General features: G+C 32.8%; 1 pseudogene; it reads right to left on the bottom strand.

The window, feature by feature from the left end:
* Positions 1 to 10,851, bottom strand: part of LOC107024287 — a 15,433-nt pseudogene extending 4,582 nt beyond the window's left edge.
* Positions 10,852 to 11,846: the final 995 nt, after the last annotated feature.

The raw sequence follows: 11,846 nt of genomic DNA, 5'->3' as shown, positions 1-11,846 counted from the left end.
GGTGGGGGGCTGGCCGGGGGAGGGGGGTAGGAGTTTAAAAATAAAAATTTGAAGTTGAAAATATTTTTAAAAAGCAAAATTAATTTTTTGGGGAGGGGGGCTGGCCGGTGGGGGGAAGGTCAAGGATGTGAAAAAATAAAAATTTTAAAATTGATGTTTTTCCCAAAAGAAAATGTAATTTGAAATTGAAGGAGAGTTATGGAAAATGTTTTCCTTAATTTTTGAAGGGAAGTCATTTTCCTTAATTTTGAGGAAAATGAGTTGATTTGGAAAACATTTTCCAAAACTTTTGTCCCAACCAAACATGGGAAAATTGGAAAACATTTTCCAGAAAATGTTTTCCTTCATACCAAACACACTCTATATCACAATTCATTTAGATAGCATATTTAGAAGGCATCACTAATAATTTACCACTCATTTGGATTTCATTGAGATCAGGGGACCTGTTGTCACTGTTTTTGGTTCCATTCAGATGTAGAGGTTTTAGAAAAATCTTATCGTTTGAAAATTTTTATATGTATTGAAAGAGTAACAAAGAACTGTAGTTACAAAATAAACTCTACAAAATCGTACAAAAACTAGAAGCAACCTATAACTTCTATAAAACCTCAAAATACAAGCCATTAAATTCAATAGTAATAAAAATCCGTATCCATTTAACACTGTTTCTTGAAGCATAAGCAGCTAAGTATCTCCTGGAGTTGTACTCTGCTAAGAACTTGTAGTAGATTCTTCAAAATCATCAAACCATTCTTCTATATAACTATGGAATATATCTTGTGCTTAATCTAATTACATCGTAAAAGAACACATGAAAAATAAGAAAATTATTGTTTCATATATGAAATTTAAATTGATATGAAGAGTAACCACAATCTTGTAGCCCAAATTCAAATTGAAAGTGTATAGAAAAAGAGATATCGAAAGAGAGATACCTAGAGAAGTGAGAATTCTATGTATCGCATGGGCGACCAAGCCATTATTGGCTGGGTCCGTTCATAAGACAGAGACTTTATCCTCCTCTCTTCTTCTTTCCTTGATTTCCTCTCTCTCTCTCTCTCTCTCCCTCTCTCTCTCTCTCTCACTCACTATGACTAGCACTCGATCCATAGTTATACCCCTTCAAGATACAACTGCAAAAATCCAAACTCCACAAAATCTAAATAAGAGTTGAGTCCAAATCACCAAGAGAACCTCCCTTTTACTAATAGGAAATCTCCTTTTCACTAATTTTATACACTCTCTGTTTTCTTGTATTAAAAACAAATTAAAAAGGCCATAACTATATATAGGTGAGGAATTTTTCCTTATAATGAATAGGAAGATATTGCAGTAGTAAATAGGTGTATAAATGGCCAAAAGGGGAGCAATAACTTTTTGTATCTAGTAAGGCAATAAATGTAGTCTCGAATAAATAGAAGTAGAAGAAGAGTTTACCGGGGGATAATTATCCTCAATCTTATTAAGTTCAGGATTTAGAGATGTCTCATCAACAACATCATTTGATTCACCAACAACAAAAGTTGTAGGGATAGCCAGATATACGAAGGGGTTGTTGATTTGAATGTAATTTTAAAATCACAGAATGCCTGTCTTTGCATAAAACATAATATAAGTCAGCTCTGGCAAAACAATATCTTCTTGACAAAAAACAACCTATTAGAAAATCAAACAAAATCAAGCTCAATTACTTGATATTTTGTTTGATTTTGTCATAGGTTGTTTTTGTTCAAGAGGATGTTGTCTTGGCAAATCATATATTATGTTTTATGCAAAGAGAGGTAGTTTGTGGTTTTCAGATTACATTCAATCCACACTTCCTTTGTATATTTGGCTCTCCCCACAACTTCTGTTGTTGGTGAATCAAATGATGTTGCAGATGAACATCTTTGAAGCTTGAACTCAACAAGATTGAGAATAATGATTCCCCTGGTAAACTTATCTTCTATTTATATTTATTTGAGAATTCATATTATTTTCCTACTATATACAGAAAGCTTATTGCTCCCCTTTTGGCCATAAGTCAATGGCCACTAACATCTTTCTATGAACGTGACTATTTTTTCATGTAAAGAATCATCCCATACTTTAGTTCCGTCAAACTAGTGTCCATTAGAAGGCTTAAGAAACCTTGAGTTTCTCTGTCATGTATATGAGCCCTTTAATTTCATCTTTAAGATTTAGCAGAATACTCAATTACTCTATCAATCAAGATCTTGAACAACTAGAATCAAACACTTTTAGACCATCTTAGAGATTCCTCTTATTCAAAACTAGTATCCTACTCAAGTATATATATTGAGCAATGTATGTATTGACAATAAGTCCCCTGACACAGCTACATCACCCTCACGAGCATTCTAAATATCAATATTTTCCCCCTACTAGCATGATAATAGTGTTGGCTCCACCTCAGGCACGAAACACTTCTCTTTGAATGTGTTAGATGATAGCTTAAGTTGATTTCCTTCCCTAATAATCATCTTAGTGAACTCTTTTTTGTTACATCATATTCAATCCCCTTATATTTCAAGTGAGTATCTTTATCTATAGAATTTCAAGGGGTCGATCTCCTTAATCAATATTCCCCCGCTCTTTCGGCCTTTGCTTTAGCTTTCGAGGATGATAGTTTGTAGGTGTTGTCATCAAGTGGGTCATAACCATTGTTAGTCTCCGCTACAGATACCTCCACCCCTCTTTTTTTTTTTCTATTCACTTTCTTTTTACTTGATTCCATCCTTTAGGTGAAATCTTTTAAGTTTGAGTCTCCATCCCTATAATTTCAATAACATATCATTGTTTTTCTTTGCCTAAGGTTTCTTTAGCTAATCTCTCTTGGCCATATGATTTTTTGCTTGTACATATCCTCTTTGGTCCCTTTGCATATTGTCCCTGCACTTGTTGCATTGTAGTTCCTCCTACCTGTTTCTGAGTTTTGAATTAACATTGGTGCCTTATCTGGAGGCATTCATATCAGAACACAGGCCTCCACTTATATGTGATTGCCTCTATTTATAGTTGATTTCCTGCTCAAACATTTTGACATCTAGTCCTGCTATCATAATCATCTCGGGTAGGGCTTCTATTACATTCATCTCGATTAGGACCCAAGCATATTACATCCCTCTTAAATATTTGAGTGATATTATTTGTAAACGGAGAGTTTCACAATCTTATGTTGATCCTCCTCAGTGATTTCCACTACTAGAAATTGAGTAGGATATGAGGTTACTTTACCCACAATGTGATATTCTTCAACATCTCTTCTAAGGATTCACAATGATGGATTTAATATTGATTGGGTGTGTCCCTAATACAATTTCCCGATCTATATTTCTAACATTATGAAATTAAAGCACGAAGTACCTATATTGTGAATGAAAATACCTGATTTTCTGGTAACCCAATGTTTAGTATCAAGGATAAAGTATCAAAACTTTTTAATGATAATTGAAGTTTGATAAAATGGTATATAAACTAGCGTATTCATATGACTACACATTTAGCATTCACCAAAAATAGACGTTTTAAAGATATCAAATCTACTTATTGCCCGAGTATATTCGCTATATGTCATGTAAGGGAAACCTACTTATCTGATGCAGTAAATGCTTACTTACGAATCACACAATTTTTCTGTGCATATCTTTTAACGATACCCATTATCCATTAATGTGGGAGATTGTTGGATTTCGATAAGTTCTGAATTAGGAAATGTGGGAAAACTAAGTGAAAAGAATATCAAAGTCAATTCTGCCTCATTGGTAGAAGATATGAAAAGTTGTCCTCATATGAGTGTTTTACCATTATCATATCTTTCCCCCCATCTAGATCAAGAAATTTAGACTTTTAAGACTCAACCAACTGATATTATGGCTCACTATATGAGATTTTCACCATTATCATATTTTTCTCTCCATCCTATATGCAAGAATGTAATGCAGTTGGAGAAGAAAAATATGTTTGATAAATTTATCAAGATATGTCCTACTCATTTCAGTAGAGATTGAGATTAGAGTGCTTTTGAGTTCTATGTTAGCTATGATGAGAGTTTGCATAACCTCGGTTGGTAGAGCAATACGAGGTGGATGACCTATATTGATTATATACTAGATGGTCCACCTTCCTATAATTGGACTCAATTTTTAGAGGCAGTCTTAGAAAAAAAAAACTTATTCTTGCAGCCTTAGAGAGTGAAAGAGGGACCAATTTGATGGGCTTCAACATGAGGGCATAATGATTATCAAGTATAAGGTGAGATTTCATGCCTAATATCTTCATGCACTAATAATACTTGTGAACGAGGTAGAGAAGATTCAGATATTAGTTAGAGGTTAGATAAATCTAAATCGTATGGCTACCAATCAATAGTTATTTCTATATCAATAGGTGATACATCATGCTATAGGAAGTTATATGATTTTTAGCCATGCCTATGAAGGCAACGAGAAGAGAGTTTGTAGGTCTTACAGTTTTAGTGGTATTTCATCCAGAGTTAGAAGTTTCTTGGGTAGAGGTTATTCTTTTCAGTGCAGTATACCAATCCATGTAACTATTCACTCTGGAAATGTTTCTTGACACTTGTATGTTAGATATGGCCGGAGCGGACCACAAACATTATCTGCCGACTAATTATTGAAGATATACATAATAGAGCTAGATACCTAGCTAACAAGATATATGCATATTCTTAATTTCTATCCTTTGAATAGTAAAGTAGTATACAAGTGTAAGGAGGATTTTGAAGTAGTGGAACTCTGGGACAGAGCATTTCCATATCCAGAGTTCCAAATTGTACACAATGACACATCTTGTTAATAGATTTACAATTACCAAAAGAAAATATTTGTGTTTGGATTGGGGAAATGTTGTTTAAGTCCCTAAGGTAAATTAGATGTAATTTATTTATTTGAGAATCTATTAATGATCAAATTTAGCTGATATTCGACGCATGAGCTTTCACACAATGGCTAATCGAATTCTGAAATCAATTTTCAATTTTTGAACTTAGGGGCTCAGGTTTGATTTCTGAGTAAATTTCTTACTATAATTTAAGTATAAATATGGGTTTTGATATACCTTAAGCCTCCAGAAGGAGTGCCATGGTTAAATCCGATAAAAAGTTCATCCTGAACTCCAAACACCTCCACTAAATTTCATATCTACAAAAAAAAAGACTAAAGTCAACAGTAGTTGGGAGTGTATAAAAAATAAGGTTGATTTACCTTTGTGATGTGATATATATCTCCTCCTTTTCGACGGATGAAGTATGTTAATGACCCGAAGACGAACCACGAGCAAATAATAGGTGAAGGGAGCCAGAAACATGAAAGTGGCGTAGTATAGGAGAATGGGAAATGGAGAGCTTTATTTAGAAAACCCTATTTGAGGGAATGGATAATTCCTGGTCTTCAAGACCAAGACCGAATTGCCTTTTTTATTTTCTTATGTGGGCTATTTGATATTTTTTCCATATTGGGATATTATTTGGCATGTTTGTGTAAGATACTTCTTTATGAGAAATAAACGGACCATTGGTCCATAAAAAATTAAAAATAAAAATATGGGTGTTGATAGACTCGTATATTCATATAGAGTATAGTTTTAATAAAATAGGAGAATTCCAAGGCTATTCAAAAAGGGAAATAACTTTTTAAGAGTTTATGGAACATATTCTCAGCTTTCAAGGTAGGTTATGATTAATCTCTTATACTTTGCTCGATAGATAGTTTATTATTGTACTCGGTGTTGAAATGAATAAATTATTAATGTGTATTCTATGTAAGGACATAGCTAGTAGATGTTATGCTACTTGAATTGCTAATGTTTCGTTGCATCACTCTTATCATGCGTTATATCATATCCTGATGGGTAAGTGGCCTAAGGAAATTTTTTTTTACAGAGATATACTTCGTTATGTAGAAGATAAGCATGATTTATTATTATGATCAATAATACATATTCGATTGTCATGAATCACGAAAATAGTATATGAGATATAATATAGTAATGAACTCCAATGAAAAATGATTTCTGAAAATTGTTATTATATGACTTCGAGGTTGATTTCCAACAATTTGAATCATGCATGCCTGAGGGAAACGTTTTTCGATGGGTATATGGACCTATATGTCCCCCCATGAGTCATTTGCTCTTATCCCAGCATGCTACTGATGGAAGCATATGTATATGGATAGGATCATATATATGACCACCGCATTACATCTCACTTTACTTTTACTTGATTTTCACATATGTTGTTTATTGGATGATGTTGATTTGTTGTGTTTTACCATCTCTCATTAAGTGCTTAAAAGTTGAAGACTTATATGAGTATACGCCTAAACACTTTGATCTATCAAGAGTTGTGCTTGTCGCTCGCACATTCAAGGACATGACACCAAAGATTGTACTGCCTTAAAATTAAAGATTCAAAGCATGATTCAAAGTTGAAAGATAAAACTACAGATAGATCCTTCAACCATCAATGACAATATAGCAAACACAAACACAATTTTTGTTAAGAGTGATCCATCGAAATTGGCATCAGAGCATGCAATCAGTCAAGAACACTAGTAAGGACATTATTTTTGAAATTTGAGGATATCATTCTCCTTTATCCCTTTTTGAGGAGTATCTACTCTTTCACAATTCTTTCTATACTTTTTGTAATGACTTGTGTAATGAGTTGTGTGACATGATTCCGGCTATTAGCATGATACGTAGGCATCTATTTTAGGTTCGGTTTCAATCTAATAAACATTTCATTATCCCCCAAGAGCAATAACTCGAACAACTTCTCATATAGCCTATACTAATTTGAAAGAGGCAGAAGTTGAGATCAAAAAGCATATCTCCATCAAATTGCTTCAATGCCATGGCAACAAGAAATGCAGATTCAAAGAAAAAGCTTCATGATTCAATGCAAGGCAACCCCTTTCTTTTATACTAACATTTTTTCTTTGAGTAATGCCGATACTGATTTTTAAGTTATCCTCGAACGATAAAACCACAAAGCTCAACATCAAGTTAGAATTTTCAATTTAGAGGGTGCAACATCAACAAGAATCAAATTTGAAATTTATCATTTTTCTTTGAGTGCAAAATTTTATACGCACCATATTTTCATTGAAGTTGAAGCTCCTATGTTATGGGCATCGCATGCACTATTGCAAAGTAATGCACCATTAATGTTTGCTATTACAAAAACCACTACATTTTAAATATTCAATACAACAATGGCACTGCAATAAGCTCTTCACACTACGTTCTGAATGGTTGCTACCACAGAGAAATCACAACAAGCTAATTGAATTTCACCAATGTTCATATTTGTAAATTCCCACCATATATTGGGCTAGTCCACCCAAAAATAGGACATATTGGGTTCTTACACATCCTCAAATAAGATTTATAACTAATGAATGCATAAAATCTAACCTATCTGGGTGCCAAGCAGTTGCATATGTTTTTTTAATTTCGTTTCCAACTTTTCCGGACTCGTTATAGTGAAATTGGCCAAGAATTTGCAAGATTCCGACATCCCCATGCTAAAAAACTTCTCCTTTTTTGTGGTTGCTAGGGTAATTTACGACTTCTCTAGGTATTTTAATGAGAAAGAAAATAGGATTTCTCGCAATTACATTGTGACTCACCTATCCCTTTGCAGCGACAACTTATCTTGTTGTAGCACCGCTGCGCTAGCGGCATCTAGCCCGCTATAGCGGGATAGGGTCCAGATTTATCGCAAATTTTTGTCTGTCCTAAATAACGGCAGTTCGGATCATTACATAAACTATGTAGTATTAATAAAACGGAAAAGGGAAAAAAATATCATTGGTCTATTTGAAAAGGTTTAAATATACACCTTTCATTCATCGATTTGGCTAACAATACCCCTCAATCTACCTTTATGACCTATTCTTGCCCTTAAAACATAACAGATTTTTAAAAAATATTATTATAATTTATTTATTACAGGGCATCTTCCTGTTAGGTAAAATTAAATTCTCAATCCATCGTACTTTTTCAACCGCCCCGATCTATACCCACAAGCCCAAATCCCATTCCACCTAATAAAGAATCTGATCTTACTTCTCCCTTAAACACATAATCTCTTTCAATTTAAACAGGTGTTCGATTTAAATTATCTGATACCTATAAAGAAGATCTCCATAAAAAGAAATCCTCCCGCTTTCTGTTGGACTTGGTATTTGTACTGCTGAAGAGGACAAAAAATGTAAACAACAATAAAGTGAACTAGTAGTGCTAATTAATGAAGGCCAAGTTCTTTACATTTCCCGGTGCCGTCCACCAACTTAATAATTTTATTCCAGTAAGTTTCCTTTGTTTTACGGTCATCACTTGCAAACACAAAAACCCTAAAGCCATATCGAATTCGATTTCATTATTAGGTTTGATTGGATTTGGGTCACGCGTTTGTGGGTATGGATTAGGCGGATTGAATTTTTTTTAATGGATTGAGGATTTAAATTTATCTAATAGGAAGATGTCATGTAATAAATAATAATAATTTTTTGAAAAAGGTTAAGTTTTAAGGGTAAAAGTAGGCCATAAGGATGGATAGATGGAACATGAGTGAATGTAGGGTATATTTAGACTTTTTAAAATAGTCCAAGATTATTTCTGGTCTTTTTTCGTCAAGTAAATTCTTGGTAAAGTTATGAGATATCTTAATATCAACCCTCACCATTAAGTTATTAGAGTTCTTTCCATCCCATGACTCTAAAAACCATCTATCACTTGTGTGCAATCCTAAGAAAAATAAAATAGAAAGATATATGAGTACCTAGTATATTAAAATTGAATAAAATGATAAAAATGGTCCTTCATGTGTAGGAGTTGATTATTTTGGTCCTTTATATATATCATCTTATCCAAATAGTCCTTAATGTATATAAAAAGTGTATCAATTTGATCCTTATCCCTAAAAACTAACTGAAGAATAAAAAAGCTTTAAACTTAACTGTGGTTCCCACTTTTTGGTGGACCCTTCCTTCTTCCCCATCTTCCGCCACTTTTTTTCAAATTTGCAATTGATTTATTCTTCTATTCACTGCCAAAAATCCTCTAAAACAAAGTTATTTTCCAAATTTAAAAAATGGTTTGTAATTTTTTACTTTCTACCTTTGTCTGTTCAGTTCTTTTTTTTCTTCATCACCAACATAACGAACATTTATATTTTCATTAGAGTCCAAGAAATCATGATACAATTTGTAGTCTCCAATTTGAAGTATCCAAAAATGTCGAAACCATTAGTCTGAGTATTATATGTAACTATGATAGGAATAAACCATCTTTTTTCATCCTCTCCATAATCTCAAGACTGCCACTCATCTCAACAACCTTATAATATCCATGAATCAGGGTGTTAAAACCGACAACGTCTTACAAACACCCCAATGTTTATCATTCAACATTTCCATCATAAATTCTGCATTATACAAAAGACCCTTTTCACAAGATCCCTTAATTAATAATGACGGAAAAAGAAGATGGAGAAGAAGAAATTACAGAAGAAGGAGGGAGGAACAAAAGTTAGTTTTTAGGGTTAAGGACCAAATCATATACTTTTATATACATAAGGACTATTCAGATAAGGTGATACAAATATAAAGGACCAAAACAATTCAACCCCTATACATGAAAGACTATTTTGATCATTTTCTCATTAAAATTGTATCAAATGTCTTGCAATGTTCAATGCAGGAAAATAATATGAGGAAATGTTTTATTTTTGATAAATATTCATTCAAGATGCAGAAGAGTTAAGAAGACTACTACATCACTTAACGAACAAAAGAGTACAACTAATTTGCATAAAAAATGTGAATTTAAGTAAAGTTTACTAAAAACCTCGTGTCATTATTTTCCTCGTTCGCTTGAGTTTCTTCTTTAGGAGAACATTCTCTCTAGATTATTACTATTTTAGAAAAATAGATTGGACAACTTGATTTATGAAAATCAGGCTTACCTTGAATAACCATCCTCTTTTATCCCAAAATACCATTCTTCAAAATCAAAGCGAGAAAAAAAAAAGATATGGACCTAACTACTTAAGGTGAAAAAAGAAAATCATGAATTTCATTTCTTACTTGTCTATGTGATTAGGTACTCATGAATTTGTATCAAGTAACCTCTATGTAGTTCTTTTTGTGTATATCCCAATCGCATTTGAAATTTTTTAATTTTTCAGTCCATTTTTGAAATTAAAGTTCAATTGGTATCTTAAAACTTTATTTCAAATCATATAATGAAAATAAGAAATTCAAAGGAACAAAGTAAACCATTTTCTTAGTAAATTTTCTTATTTCAATATGAAATTAAAAAATAAGCCACAAGAAATAAGGAGACAGTGATCAGAATCAAATAAACTTAGTAATCAAAGTCAAAATCGTAGCTTCATAGTGAAGGAATATTTCCGGATAGTTGAGATTCAATAGAAAACTTAAAAAATCATAATGGAAAAACATGAGAAAAGCAAACCCACTATATTTTGTAGGCAAACAAAAAAGTAGAGAATGAAGGTGTACCTTTTCCTTCATTCTGGTAAGATCCAAACCTTTGTAGGTGTGAATCAACAAAACGTTTTACCTTCCACCAGATCAAGTGACACAACTGATTTTGGTGAAGCGGTAGTGTAAAATATTTGCAACAGATGGTTGTAATTTCATAGATCCACCGTGTGGATTATTGTTTTGCACGTGGAAACTAACAAAAGATCACCACTCAGAATTGAAATTACAATATGTGCCCTTTTATGGCCAAAGAAACTCATACAGAATTGATTTAATAAAACAAATTCGAGATTTAAAGCGAGCCCTCTTTTTTTCTTTATAACGTTATTACCCTTCCTTGTCCAACCCATGTGGAGGTTATTAATAGATTTTGTAGTAATGAGGGCACTGATAAAATAAAACACGGGAAATTCAAATAAAATACTTGTGATACATGGCTATAATTTAATAATTACAAGTTGTAGGTATATTTTGAATGGATTTTTTTGTATATTCGTTATTATATGAGTATTATATTTGTATAATTACCGCTCTGTAATTCAAACAAAACTTCAAATAATGGATTAGGCTCTTCTCTATATATTTCAAACTTTCGTGAAGTATCGTGTATTTGATTTTCATTGATTCTGTTATGACCCAAGCCTAAACCTTGGACGTGACCGGCACTCGATAATCATTGTTAGTTCCCAAGCAAACTCTCGTCCTGGCTGACAAGCGTAAAACTAAGTAAAGCATACAAAGCTTATGATTGAATAAAATCAATAACTCCATTAAAAAGATAAAACTTAAAAGATTAACTCTGAATAAAACAATATATCAAACTCGCCACAAAATAGGCTACTTAAGTCTTTAAAACATTTAATAAAATCAATAATACAAACTTCTCAACTATATTGACTATTATAAAGCCTCTAAATGATAATGATTGAAGTCGGAACAAGACCCACGATATTCAGATTAAACATAAAAGTAACTGAAATCCTCGAGAAGAAAGGAGCCTCACCATAGCTAACTCAAACTCTCGAATGTTTAAACGAAACTCATGTTGATGATCCAGAATACTGTGTCTACATCATCAAAAGATGCAGGACAAATGGCTGAATACGTGGATTGTACGAACATGCAAGGGAAATTCTAAAGCATAAAACATAAGGTTGAACTTGATAAGAAAAGACATACTTACCTCTTCTCAACTCACACATGCTAAACTCAACTCAAGAATAAGAAACATAGTTCAACTCAATGGTAAGATAATCAACTTATAAGTACTTAAGGATACGATACTCAACTCAAAGATATGATATT

The sequence above is a fragment of the Solanum pennellii genome, chromosome 7 (genome assembly GCF_001406875.1).
Source record: "Solanum pennellii chromosome 7, SPENNV200".
NCBI classification, from domain to species: Eukaryota; Viridiplantae; Streptophyta; class Magnoliopsida; order Solanales; family Solanaceae; genus Solanum; species Solanum pennellii.
The sequence above is the reverse complement of the archived record's forward strand: the minus strand, read 5'-3'. Positions and strand labels throughout refer to the sequence as shown.